The following is a 13,179-nucleotide window of genomic DNA, read 5'->3' as shown; positions in this document are numbered from 1 at the left end:
ACCTATCTTGTGATATAGATATTATTATGCTCATTGTATAGTTAAAGAAATTAGGGCTGTAAGAGATCAACTTCCCTCAGATCACAAACTTGTGAGCGGAAGATAGTTGTTGGAGTCAGATCTGATTCTAAATTCCACGCTTACACTACTGCTAGTGCCTTAGCTGCTCTCAGCTAGTACTCCACTGTTAGAATTACTATTATCATTGCTATTGGGGCATAACGAGAAACACTCTGTAAAGAGTGAGCGAGACGTTGGTTAGAGAACTTCACTGAAAGGAATTTCTCTTCCTTCAGTGTGTCTTACATGCTTGTAAAGTTTCATTTTTGTGCTAGTATCTGATATACTCGGGTTGGTTTCTTAAGTATTCTTTCTCCTTTCTCTTCCCGCTCTCTTGTCAAGCTAAAAAATAATCTCTTTTTATTTAAAATTAGTTGATTTCAGCTAATTTCTGCAAGGTAATTTTTGCTACCAAACTGTAATCAGACCCAGCTGCAGAGTCGATGGATGCATTTGCTCTCCTTTTCATTTTTTTTTTTGAAATCAACACAGAGCAGAGTCTTAAGAGCAGCATGGGAGTGGTGGGGAGGAGGCAAAGCAAATACTCGTGTCACTTAATTACACCTGTCTCCTGAAAACATAGTCCAAAGTGGGCCCTATGTTACTTAAAACAATCTTCCTTCTCTGCAGTATAACATAATGGTTAAGAGATATAGACCAAGCTACTTAGTTCAATCCATTTGATTTTAGGCAAGTTTTTCAGCCTGTCTATGCCTCAGTGTTCTTATCTACAAATTAGGATGCACAGGATAAAAGAAGTTAATATGTGAAAAATATTTGGCCTTGTACCCGGCAAATAGTACCCCTTACTAAGTGTTAGCTATTATTTAAATTATGAGTGTGTTACGATAAGATCTGTGTTTCTTCTTTCTTTGGGGAACCCATAGTAAACCTCTAGGCGAGAATAAGAATGACCAGCCTCCACTTTTTCTACCTGTTCTAAGTTGTTCTGACAGACAAGGGTGAGATCTAATTCTTTATTTGAGGCTACAAGTTTACTGGGCATCAAAAGATGGTAAACAGAATTAAAAAGTGAATGCATGGAATAGATTAAAATGAGAGATAAAGTTTGGACTAATCTAATAAAAAATGTATCTGAGTGACAGAAGTAAAAATAAAATCTGCATCTGCCTGGATGAAATTTTAAATGAGTCTTTAAAAATGGTTCCTAACTTTTATCCATTCTCCACATCAGAAGATCTTGAAAGATAAAAGGACATGCTAGCAATTTACAAGTACACGCAGACTGCAGGGCCTTGATGATTCTATTAATACAGACTTTGAAGTAGCTTAATATAAAGCACATACACTGTCTATAGATACAGCTTATGGTTCGCACATATTATAGCAGAATTGATTTTGTTCATACCAAGGGAAATGGCCTAGAGATGGATCAAAGGGCCTTTAAAAATACAGTAAGACATTTACTATCTATAGCTGTTCTTACAGACTCCAAAAATATCATCCAAAAGAAATCTAAGTCTTCGTATAACCAAATCTCTTTATCAAGTTTGCCAGTAAAGCTATGATATTTTCATATGTCAAATCAAGTTGCTCAGGCAGAGCAAAATCAATGCCATCACAACATCAATTTTTCAAGATTTTTAAACATCTACTTTTACATTTTGGGCAAAAGGTCAAATAACAGAAAAGTATCAGTTACCACGGATTGAGTAAAATAACGACTCTTTTCAGAAAAAAAAAATGTAGCTGTGTCTGGCAACCGTTTGCGCTACGATAATAAAAACCTAAAATACATAAAAAGGAATTATGATGTCCAAGATTACTTAGAATGTGAGGAAACACTCTCAAAAACTGTTGGTGGAAAGGAAATAGGTAAAAGTTTTTCTGGAAGAAACTCAATATCTTTATGTGTCTACTCTTTGACATACCAACTGCACTTCCGGGAATTTATTCCTCCAGGAGGCATTTGTGTAGTGATTCGGTGTAGAGTTCTCATGTGAGACTTCCTGAATTCAACCCTGGCTCTGTCACATACACGTTAGGGGGAACTTCAGGGCCACCGCTGGTCCCTAAAATGCATTGGGATTAGAAAAAGTTGCTCCCTCTGTTCAGGCAGCCTAGAGACACAAGGTTTGACAACCAGAAGGTGACTTTGGCCATTTTAGAGTAAATCTCTTCTTTCTGCTAAAAACAGCCTTGGGTCAAGGTTTGGTGAAAGAAGTTCAAGCTGGATGTCAGTCCCAAATTGCCACCTAGAACAGGTGACCCTGTGCAAAGGAACAACCTGCACCATCTGGGGAGAGTCGGTAAGGGGTATTAACTTTACAGGATTAGTGTGAGTTTCAAATGAGATTATCTACATCAAGTGCTTATCATGGTGCCTGGCACATGGTAAGCACTCAGTAAGTGGTAACTATTATTTTATTATCACACTCTGCAGAAAATGAGTATTCAAAGAAAATTATTGTGCTATGCATTGCAGCAATGCTAATAAAAGTAAAGATTTTGAAATAATCTAAATATCCTTCAATAGAAGATAGTTGAAACAAAATCTAGTACAGCCTTGAAATTCTATAAACTTTATCTATTTTTCTCCAATTTTTTATTGTGGTAAAATGCACATAACATAAAATTAACTACTTAACCATTTTTAAATTATAGTTCAGTGGTGTTAAGCACATTCATATTGTTGTGCAAGCATCACCACCATCCATGTCCAGAACTCTTTTCATCTTGCAAGACTAAAACTCTATAAACTTTAAAAATAATGAGATGGATCTATAGGCAGTAAATAGAAAGATGTCTCTGCTATACTATTAGAAATAAAGTTGGAAAGTTATAAGATAATCTGAATCCATTTTTCAATATGAGAGAGAGCGAATTTAATGGGATTATCCTGTTAGCAACAATTTTCTGGAAATTGCCTTTCCTCCCATTCAATGGTTAGTCTAGAAGCTTCACGGTTGGTACAATGTGACACAGTCTAATAGTAGTAGTTGCTACCTCGTTATTATGCTGATTAAATGAATTAATACTTGTATAGTAGTCAAATCACCAGTGGGCACTTATTAAGTGCCACAGAAATGTTTCTATTCTTGATACAATGAAAATTGTATCTTTCTCAAGATAGATCTTGAGAAAGATCTATCTCAATATGTATCCTCTAAGACAGACAAGAGAATAACAGCCACTGAGAAACTATTCTTTTAGTTACCTTGATTTTATAAAACAGTGCTACTACTACTAAGAATAATAAAACAATGATAAAAACAACAATATTAGTAATAGCTAATATTTCTTGAACACTCCCTGCAGCAGGCACTGGGCCAATGTTTAACCAGCATTATCTTACGTAATCTTCACAAGGCTATGGGATAAACACTAATATTTCTATGTCATATGTAAAGAAATGAAAGCTCAAGGAGGTTAAGAAACTTGTCCAATATCATATGGCTAATACGTGATAGAACCAGGTTATGTAGTCACAGATGTCCTAGTTCCAAGGGGGCTTTCTTAACTATCACTAGGCATCATGATACCATAATATACTGTACACAAACGCACACACACACGTGTGTATGTTTACAGTACATGTGTGTGCATATATACTGTAATGTAATGAAGAATTAGAACCAGGTACATGTCAAGTTTTAGAATGCTAAATCATTGACAATTTCTAGACTGTGGCCTAATTACAAAACATACGCTCCATACTTCTTATTGTGATACAATTATTTGTTTAGGAGTAGTCTCTTCTGGATAGGTACAATTTTTTTTTATCTGTGTAAACATCTGGCCTAACAAGTAGTGAATATGTAATAAAATTCACTAGATTTTATAATATTGAAATAGAATTTAGAACTGTTTTAAAATAGTAAATCCTATAGTCTCCATTCTGCTTACATTTTTCGAGACCTTTGTCGTTGGGATTCACCTCTCAGATTGAACCTCCTCTGTCTGCAACTTCCTCAGGATCACTTGCCTTGTATATTTTCTGCACTAGTCACATATAAGGTGACCTGTCTGCCCTGTCCGGTTAGAGTGACTGAGTCCTATCTAGACAATCCCTAAGAAATTTTGACATACTCAACTCACTAATTTACTTTTCCCAAACTGAGAGGTTAGGATTGACCCTTTGTCGCTGACTATCTATTTTTAATTTAAGAGTTATCTTCCATTTTAAAATACCACTTACCAAAACAGAACTTCTTCAAAATAACCTTCTATAGTCATTTCTCCATGTGCACTCCAAATTTTTGTATTTAGTCTCAAAAGAACCCTTCCATAGCTTCATATCTTCAGCTCCAATTCTAAAGCTTCACTACATTGTAAGAATAAACCTTTAGAGACAGCTTTGTATCTTTGCTCTTTCTCTACAATGACAGTTTCACAATCTGCTTCTGAAACGTAATCGGGAGGAATGCTTTACTGTCTCCTGTAGTTCCTCTGCTTCTCCTCTGCAGCTTTATCTCCTTCTCCAACATACAGCAGAAAGACACAAAGAAAAAAAGTCATATAAATAGGTGCATGGTAACTGGATTTCTGTAAACCGTTGGATCATGATTTCCAATCCAGGAGGAATCCCGTGACCACTTTCATAACTCTTTCTACACTTTAGCCATCCCTCTGGATAGGGTGCTCTATTTATATTCTGTCGATCCCCTCAGAGAGCATAGAAAACAAACTTTGTTTAGAACTTACCATTTTTTAAGATAAATGTTTAAGCTTATGGTAGAAAATATATGTATACATATTCTGAAGCAAGGAAGAAAGTGATTTTATCTAGTGGCATATCCAACAGCCATAGGGTACTGGTAGTAATAATAATAATAACAATAATAATCTTCTATTTATTGACACCTTATTCTATGACAAGCAGAGTACATGTATCATCTCATATAATTTTTACAACTACTTGGTTAAGTAAATATTATTATCCCCGTTTTATTGCTGAGGAAACTGAGACTCAGAGCAATTAACTGCCAAAGGTCACACAGCTACCTACCTACCAATACAGGAACCCAGGCGTCTTTGACTCTATGCCTGCATCAGGTAATTATTATAGTTCAAGATTTTATTTTATTTTTTAATAATATGGTAGTTCTGCAGAAATCATGAGTAAATTAATAATCTCCAAGATAAAGTTAATCATCAAGCTCATAGGAAATATGCTATTACGTAACATATCAATTGGTACTGAATTTTAAAGGGTAAAAAGAATCTGATCTGAAGACACAGGCACTGATACACATAAAGACAGCATTTGCTGCTATTTGCTCACCTTTCAAAATGAAACACTAATAAGCTTACCAAGGTTTAAAGGTCTTGCTTGCCTTCCAACCTCGCCTGGTTCCATTTTTCCCTTCGCTTACTTATCTGTCCCCTCTCTAACACAACTGTCTTAATCTTTCCCCAACACATCTGTCTCGGGAATTTCACACACTGTTCCCTTCTCCAGTATTAGATCACTCTCCCACCTCCCACAATATTTAAACAGTTGACTCCTTTTTTATCTTTCAAGTTTCAATTTAATTGTCACTTCCTCTGAAATGCTATTCCTGGTCACTTTACTTAAGCAAGTCCCATCTTTCTTTGCACCCTGTTTGTTGCCATCATAAGTTATAATTTGCTGCATTTTTTTTGGTTTGCTTACTTGTTGATTGTCTGCCTGGAGGTTACTGGTAGACCTAGCGTCTGTTTCTTCACCACTGTACGTCCAAAGCCTGATTAAAGCCTGCTTGCTAGTTGTTGAATGAATAAATTACAGTTAAAAATAAGCTTATAATGTGGAGTGAATAACAATAAATAAGTGGCATTTATATATAATGTCAAAGCAACCTCTAACACCTCAATTTATCAGATTTCCACTTGCGACTTCTCATTTTTCCAAGATTTCTTAGCATAAATGAGACCCCTTACAATAATGACCAAAACTCATAGTTATAATCTCTTCATGGGAGCAAAGTCCAATTGACATTGACTTCACACTGAGCCAGTAGGCACTGGGTCAAACTCATCAGGGGCAATGAGAAAATAAGGGAAAATGAATCATATACTGGAGAAACTTGCGATTGCATAAACTCAGGATAAGACCTAGTGAATCCATGAGGATATGAACCAATTAAAACATTTTACATATTGAAGAAAAGGGTCACTGAGGCATCAAAGGAAACTATTTTTAGGACAAAGATGTTTTGTTTTCTTAAGAAAGGAAATGGGTTGGCATAACATAAGATTTCAACGTAAACTGCAAGCATCAAGAGAGGTGACGCCCTCACTCATCAAAGGTAGGCTTGCGCCCATTGTCCAGGAAGCATTTCAGTTTTAAATCCCAGGCCTTCTCTTTATCCAAAGAACTTGAAAACACCATTGTATAAAGATACATGCACCCCTGTGTTCATTGCAGCGTTATTTACAATAGCCAAGACTTGGAAGCAACCTAAGTGCCCATCAAGGGACGAATGGATAAAGAAGATGTGGTATATATACACAATGGAATACTACTCAGCCATAAGAAACGATGAAATCCAGCCATTTGTGACAACATGGATGGACATTTCGGGTATTATGCAAAGCGAAATAAGTCAGAGGGAGAAGGTCAAATACCGTATGATTTCCTTCATTAAGTAGTAGATAATAACAACAATAACCAAACACATAGAGACAGAGATTAGATTGGTGGTTACCAGAGGGGAAGGGGGGAGGGCGAAAGGGATAATTCGGCACATGTGTGTGGTGATGGGTTGTAATTAGTATTTGGGTGGTGAACATGATGCAATCTATGCAGAAATAGAAGTACAATGATGTACACCTGAAATTTATACAATGTTATAAACCAATGTTACTGCAATAAATAAAAAATTAAAAAAAAAAAAAAGTCCCAGGCCTTCTCATTTGACTGAACATTTGCAAATACTCAGAGGACGTTGGGAATATTGAATCTCAGTTCTGAGGAGGGAAAGTTCTTATCATTAATTCATTGATTCAGTCAATGAGAACTGGATGTCCTCATGTTCATGGTGCTGTGTAAAGTCTTGCTTGCTCCAACCGTTGTTGTGTTATTAGCAAAAATAGAGGGTCAGGCCTTGTGAGATCTTGAGTAAGACCCGGAAATAGCCTGCTACTTTGTGCTGAGTGTGTGTGTTGATAGGGACTCTGTGCAATAAACCTCCAAGAGGATTCAGTTGTGTCCAACATAAAATCTACCATGCCTGACAGATCTGCTCTTGCTTTCATTACTTTCCTGATGGATCCGGTGCCTGGGAGGTGCATCTAGCAGTTCTCTTCTCTCCGTGTGCGGATATCTTCAAACTTTTTATCTACAGTCCACGTCTCATCTGAACTTCACTCCCATCTATGCAGTTGCCCATTCAACATTACTCCTTGGATGTCTAACATCAAAATCAACATGTCCAAACGAAATCTGAATTTCAACACTCCCCAAACTTCACCCTCCCTATGTGTTTTCTACCTCGGTAAACGACACAAACCTAGGTGGCATTCCTGACCTTCACTTTCTCTCACATTCCATATTCAATCTGCCATCAAATCACATAGGCTCTATCTTTATGTTGTATCAAAAATCCTCCCAGTTTTCCACTACACGTGGTGCAAGCCACCATCAGGCCTTCCCCATACCACTGGAATAGCTTCCTAATGGTTTCCCCGTTCCACTTTACATCCTTTAGAGTATATTTGCCACACAATGGCCAGAATGATCTTTTAAAACATGAATCATATAAAGACACTGTGTTGTTAACCATAGCCCCCAGGGCTTTCTGTATCAGTCAGAACTCTGTCCAAATGCCTGACCATGGCCTATAAAACCCTATATGATGTGACTCTCTCAGCACCACCTGCATCAGCTTCCTGGTATTCTTCAAACACACCAAACATGTTTCCTCTCCCTCACCACTCCCAGATTCTTGGTGTTCCTTCTACCTGGAGGATTATTTCCCTGAAAGTCCCAAGGACAATTCCACCATGTCATTTCCCCAACTCCTCTTCAGAGAAACTATTTCTTTCCATTTCGTAAAAATGAAAAAAAGGGGCTGGCCCAGTGGTGTAGCAGTTAAGTTCACCCACTCTGCTTCAGCAGCCTGGGGTTCACAGGTTCGGATCCTGGGTGCGCTTCTCAAGCCATGCTGTGACAGCATCCCATATAAGGTAGAGGAACATGGGCACGGATGTTAGCCCAGGGCCAATCTTCCTCAGCAAAAAAAAAAAAAAAAAAAAGAGGAGGATTGGCAATGGTTTAGCTCTGGGGTAATCTTTCTCACAAAAAAAAAAAAAACAAAAACGAAAAAAAGAACTCCCTCCCTTTTGCTCTCTCTGTGCTTTATTGTTTTCTGCCTAACCCTATAATAATATTTACCTGATATTATGCAATGCTATGTATTTACTTATTAATTGATGACCCATCTCTCCATAATATAAGTCATGAGGGAAGAAGTTTTTGTCTGTTTTGTTCACCTCAGTATCTCCAACACCTAGAATAACGTTAGGAATAACTAGAAATTCAGAAAATATTTGTTGAATAAATACATTAATCCAGAAACACACCCCAAATCTGGTTATCCCATGGCTTCCAGATGGCCCTTACATCTACTAAATGGAGACCGCTGGGAAAATCCTCAGGCCACCACATAATGTTGGGAAGTCCATGCTTCTGGAAATTTATCCCAGCTCTGGCTTGTTCTTCATTCCCAACTTGCTACTTTAATATGCCAGGACTAAGTGTGGACACTCTTAGCAATGGAGAAATTCCCTATCCTTGTGGTTTCTACCCTCTATAAGCTTATATTAAAGAACAAGACAAGGCACTCATTCGATAGATACAGCATTGTACTGGAGAATTAGACAGCAAATGATGAGTCCTGCCAATATATGTTAAAAGAGTTCTTCAGTGCTTTCCCATTTACTCTAGTGAGTTTCCCATTATTCAATTGTCTTAAAGATCTTTCTAGATCAACTTAATATTTCCTGTTTTCCTTTTCGGGGGATAGTACCAGCTTCCACGGTACTGACTTCTGGGTGAAAATACAACTCTAATCATTTTATTATCTTCAACTTGAAAATGCAGACCTTAATTGCTACACAAACAATGCGCCATGTTTTTGCCAAAATTGCTGCATTTCTTGTCTACTGAGCAAATTGCACTTGAAGCTACAACTGAATAATCTATGTTGAAATTCCGCTTCATATTTTGGCAGCAGTAAAATTTTAAGATGTTTTGTTTTGCCCACCAATTGTGTAGGGCCATCTTGGGAAGAATTTTTCAAGCTAATTAGGCCTGTAATATTTCTATGACACCTGTAAACATACCCAACTAATTTTGCCTTCAGATTGTCCTAATTTCTCTCTAACATTCCCAATAGTCCTTCGTTTAAGAAACGAATACAGGCCTTTTTATGATGCAAATTGCCTTCAGACTGTGCCTATACAAATAAAGTAGAATAGATATTTGAGGTACTTATCTAGATAACTACCTAGATAATTCGTCTAGATAGAATTTATCTTGATAATTCAAGCTTAGGGCACACTTGTATGATTTGTTGTCATGTAATAAAACATTATATATATATATGTTATTTATATATGTGTGTGTGTAACAAAATTCATTAATTCATCAATTCAATAAATACTTCTTGAGCACCTATAATATGCCAGGTAGTGTTATAAGTCCTAAGGCTAGTGTAATAAAGAAAACAGACAAAAATACTCTTGGCACTTATTTTCCGTGAATGAGGAGGTAGATAAGACACAAGATAAATGACTAAAATAGAAATAGAAATAGAAATGTTAGATGGTGATAACTGCCAAGGAGAAAACATAGAACAGGAAAGAGATTTGAATATGAAGTGTAGATACAGTGTAATTTTAGGGAGAATGACCGGGGAAGTTTCACAAGGAGAGTGCATTTTGGTAAACATATGAACAAAGTGAGGGTTCTGGGGGTTCAAATATCTGGGGAAAATCACTCCAGGCAGAGGAAACAGCAAGTGCAAAGACCCCAAAGGAGTGTGCCTGGGACTTCAAGCAGCAGCAAGGGGGATAGAGAGGCTGGGGCAAATTAAGATAAAAGAAGACAAGGTCAGAGAGATGGGGTGAGGGGTGCTGCAAATGATGAGAGTCACGTAGGCTGTTGTTAGGACTTTGACTTATTTTAAGTGGAATGGGAAATCATTGGAAAGCTTCGAGCAAAGAAGTGACGTGCTCTGACTTACATTTTAAAAGAATTGCTTTGGCAGCTGTGTTGAGACTAGACCACAGAAGAGGGCAAGGGTAGAAGCAAGGACAGCAGGTAGGTGCTTGGGTAATTGAGATGCAAGGTGATGATAGTTTTGATGGCAGCCCTGGAATTGAGAACTGGTCAAAGTATGAAAGTAGAGTCAAACAAACATGACGATGGACCACGTGGCATTTGAGGGAAAGACAATGAGTCAAGGATTATATCATTATATGTTGGCCTGAACAACTAAAGAAATGGCGTTCCATTAATTTAAATGAGGGAAGACTGAAGGACAAATAGGAGTGAGTGGGAGTAATATCGTTAGTTCAGTTTGGGTCATGTTAAATTTGAGATGCTTTTTTGACATCCAAATGAAAATGTCAAATAGGCTGTTAGATACGTGAGTCTGAAGCTCGGGAGTAAAGTCTGTGTTGGAGAAATAAATGTTCAAGATCTAAATGGCATTAAGAGTGATGCGAGTGGATGAGATCACCGAGGAGGTGAATGTAGTTTGGGAAGGAAAGAGGTCCATGGCCTGATGCCAGGGGCACTGTAGCTTTTAGTGGACAGGGAGATAATGAGGGCTCACTAAAGGAAATTTGGGAAGCAGCTTCTATAAAGATAGGAAAATGTGTAAATATGTTTCCCGGCAGAGTCATCACTGTGTCAAAGCTCTGGATAGGTAAGATGAGGCCTGAGAAATGACCACTGAATCTAGCAATATAGAGCTTGTCTTCTGGATAAAAAATGTTATTTATCCAGATGACTCCACATATTAGTATAAAAATGAATCTCTGAAAATACTACGACAAGAGGAATGTAATTATTCACTCAAGTTTTCATTATGTCTACTGCTGCCTCAAATTCACCTAGATTGGACTTGGAGATAGAAGCTGGTAGATGAATGTTGGCATCTGACAATTTCATGCAAATCACCATCTTTGAAATAAACTGTGATATTTGTAGAACATTTAATGTTTACAATGGCTTACAAAGTACATTACTGAATGTGTAATATTCAACATATGGGAATAGTAAATTTTATTATTATTAATGTCATTTTACGGATGTGGAATGAGAACCTCCAAAGGGAGCAGTAACCAGTTTCACTTTGCATGTGTTGGAAATGGAATTTCCTGTCATCTGGCTTCACAAGCCCATGTTTTCCTCTTATATCATGGTGCTTTTGCATAAAGAAGAGTCCACTGACTCACAAAAACTAGAATATGCATGTGTATGTGTGAATACACGTCTGCGTAAGTTTGTACATGTATTTGTGTATTTATGTATGTGTGTGCCTGCATGTGTGTATATTCATATATAGTTGTTGTCATTGTTTCTCTGCTTTTTTATTGATCTATTCACATTCTCTTAATCATTTTCCCCACGACCTTCAGAAAGCAAGCATCTGGGAAAGAGAGAGGGATTGCAATCTCTATTGTAGCAGATAGAGCAAGTGCTTCAGAACCAGGGGTTAAAATTTAAGCTGTCACAATTTCTACCTGCATGACCTTAGTCTAGTCACTTATCATTTCTGGCTTCAATTTCTTTATCTGTAATAAGGCAGATTGTCATATCTACTTTAAAAGATCTTAAGCGGTCAAGACACACAATGTGTAAATTTGTCTGCTTAACCCTTCTAAGGCTAGGCTGGTAACCATTAGTATATGCTTCCATTCCACTCTTTCTTAGCATTTATCACACTCCATTGTAACTGTGAGCTCCTGCATTAGCATTTTGAAGACAATGACTTTGCTGTTTTTCCCATTTTGTCCCAAACATTGTAAGATGATGGCTATACAATAAAAGAATGAAGCCCATGGCATATGTTAAGTGCACAATAAACAATATTATTAATGCCATTATTATATCATCTACATCCACAAAAATCAAACTCATGATTTTGGTCCCGATGACAAGGAAAGCTGATTAACAGAATTGCATTGCCACAATAAGAATTTTGCATCCAATCTGTACTTTTATTTATCATATGCCCATGTCAACTAATGATCTCCCAGAGATAATTGAACAGTGCTGCTAGAAAAAAATCACTTTCAAACTAATCCTACGGGTTGGCAAAACCCAAATTAAAGGCATCCAAGTTCAGCTAGATAATCATTTATCCTTAACGTAAAATGTCATGTCTTTCAAGCTTCCGAGGCCTCCTTTTTTTTGTCTAGTGAATTGACACATGGGCTGATCTGAAAGTAGAGCTGAGTACATAGTGACTGATAAACAAAGGCTTGTAGAGAATTAAAAAATAAGTGAATGAATAAATAAATGTGACAGTAATAATTATTTGCAAAAACAGAGATTTAAAAAATGCAAATATTTTTCTAGATTATCAAATTCTGAATGAATGACTTTCCTGCTTATTTTTGTTACAAAGAATATAATCTTTTTTTTAAGCTGTGCATGCATACTGTGAAATGTTTTCCTCTTATTAATTTCCTTTTACACCCAGTTTTCAGACAGCTAAAAATTATGAGTTTACAGAACAAGATGTACTTTCAGTTCTTATTTTATGGCCAAGTACTACTGGCATGCACTATTATGAAACAATTCTAAACTGTGCTTTATTATATTATATTGTGCAATTTATATTCAGAAGATACTATCAGCACCGGGGAACAGACAAATTTAATAAAAGACACAGTGTTCCTGTTGTCCTAATAGTTATTAAAATGAAACTCTTCCCAGAAGACATTTACAGTGTCTTTTCAAAAATATTCTGCATACTTTGACGGATCAATTGGGGCCTCTAGAGTATGAAGAGCAGTATCATAGATCTTAGAAACATACTGTACTAAGCTGGAAGGAGGCTTTAACATCATCCAGGCCCCACTCTTTCATTTTACAGGTGAGGACACTAAGGCTGAGAGAGAATAATCGATGCAACCTAATTAATGTGTACGTTGTGCCTA

The sequence above is a fragment of the Diceros bicornis genome, chromosome 25 (genome assembly GCF_020826845.1).
Source record: "Diceros bicornis minor isolate mBicDic1 chromosome 25, mDicBic1.mat.cur, whole genome shotgun sequence".
Taxonomy (NCBI): Eukaryota; Metazoa; Chordata; class Mammalia; order Perissodactyla; family Rhinocerotidae; genus Diceros; species Diceros bicornis.
Note: the sequence above shows the minus strand (reverse complement) of the source record.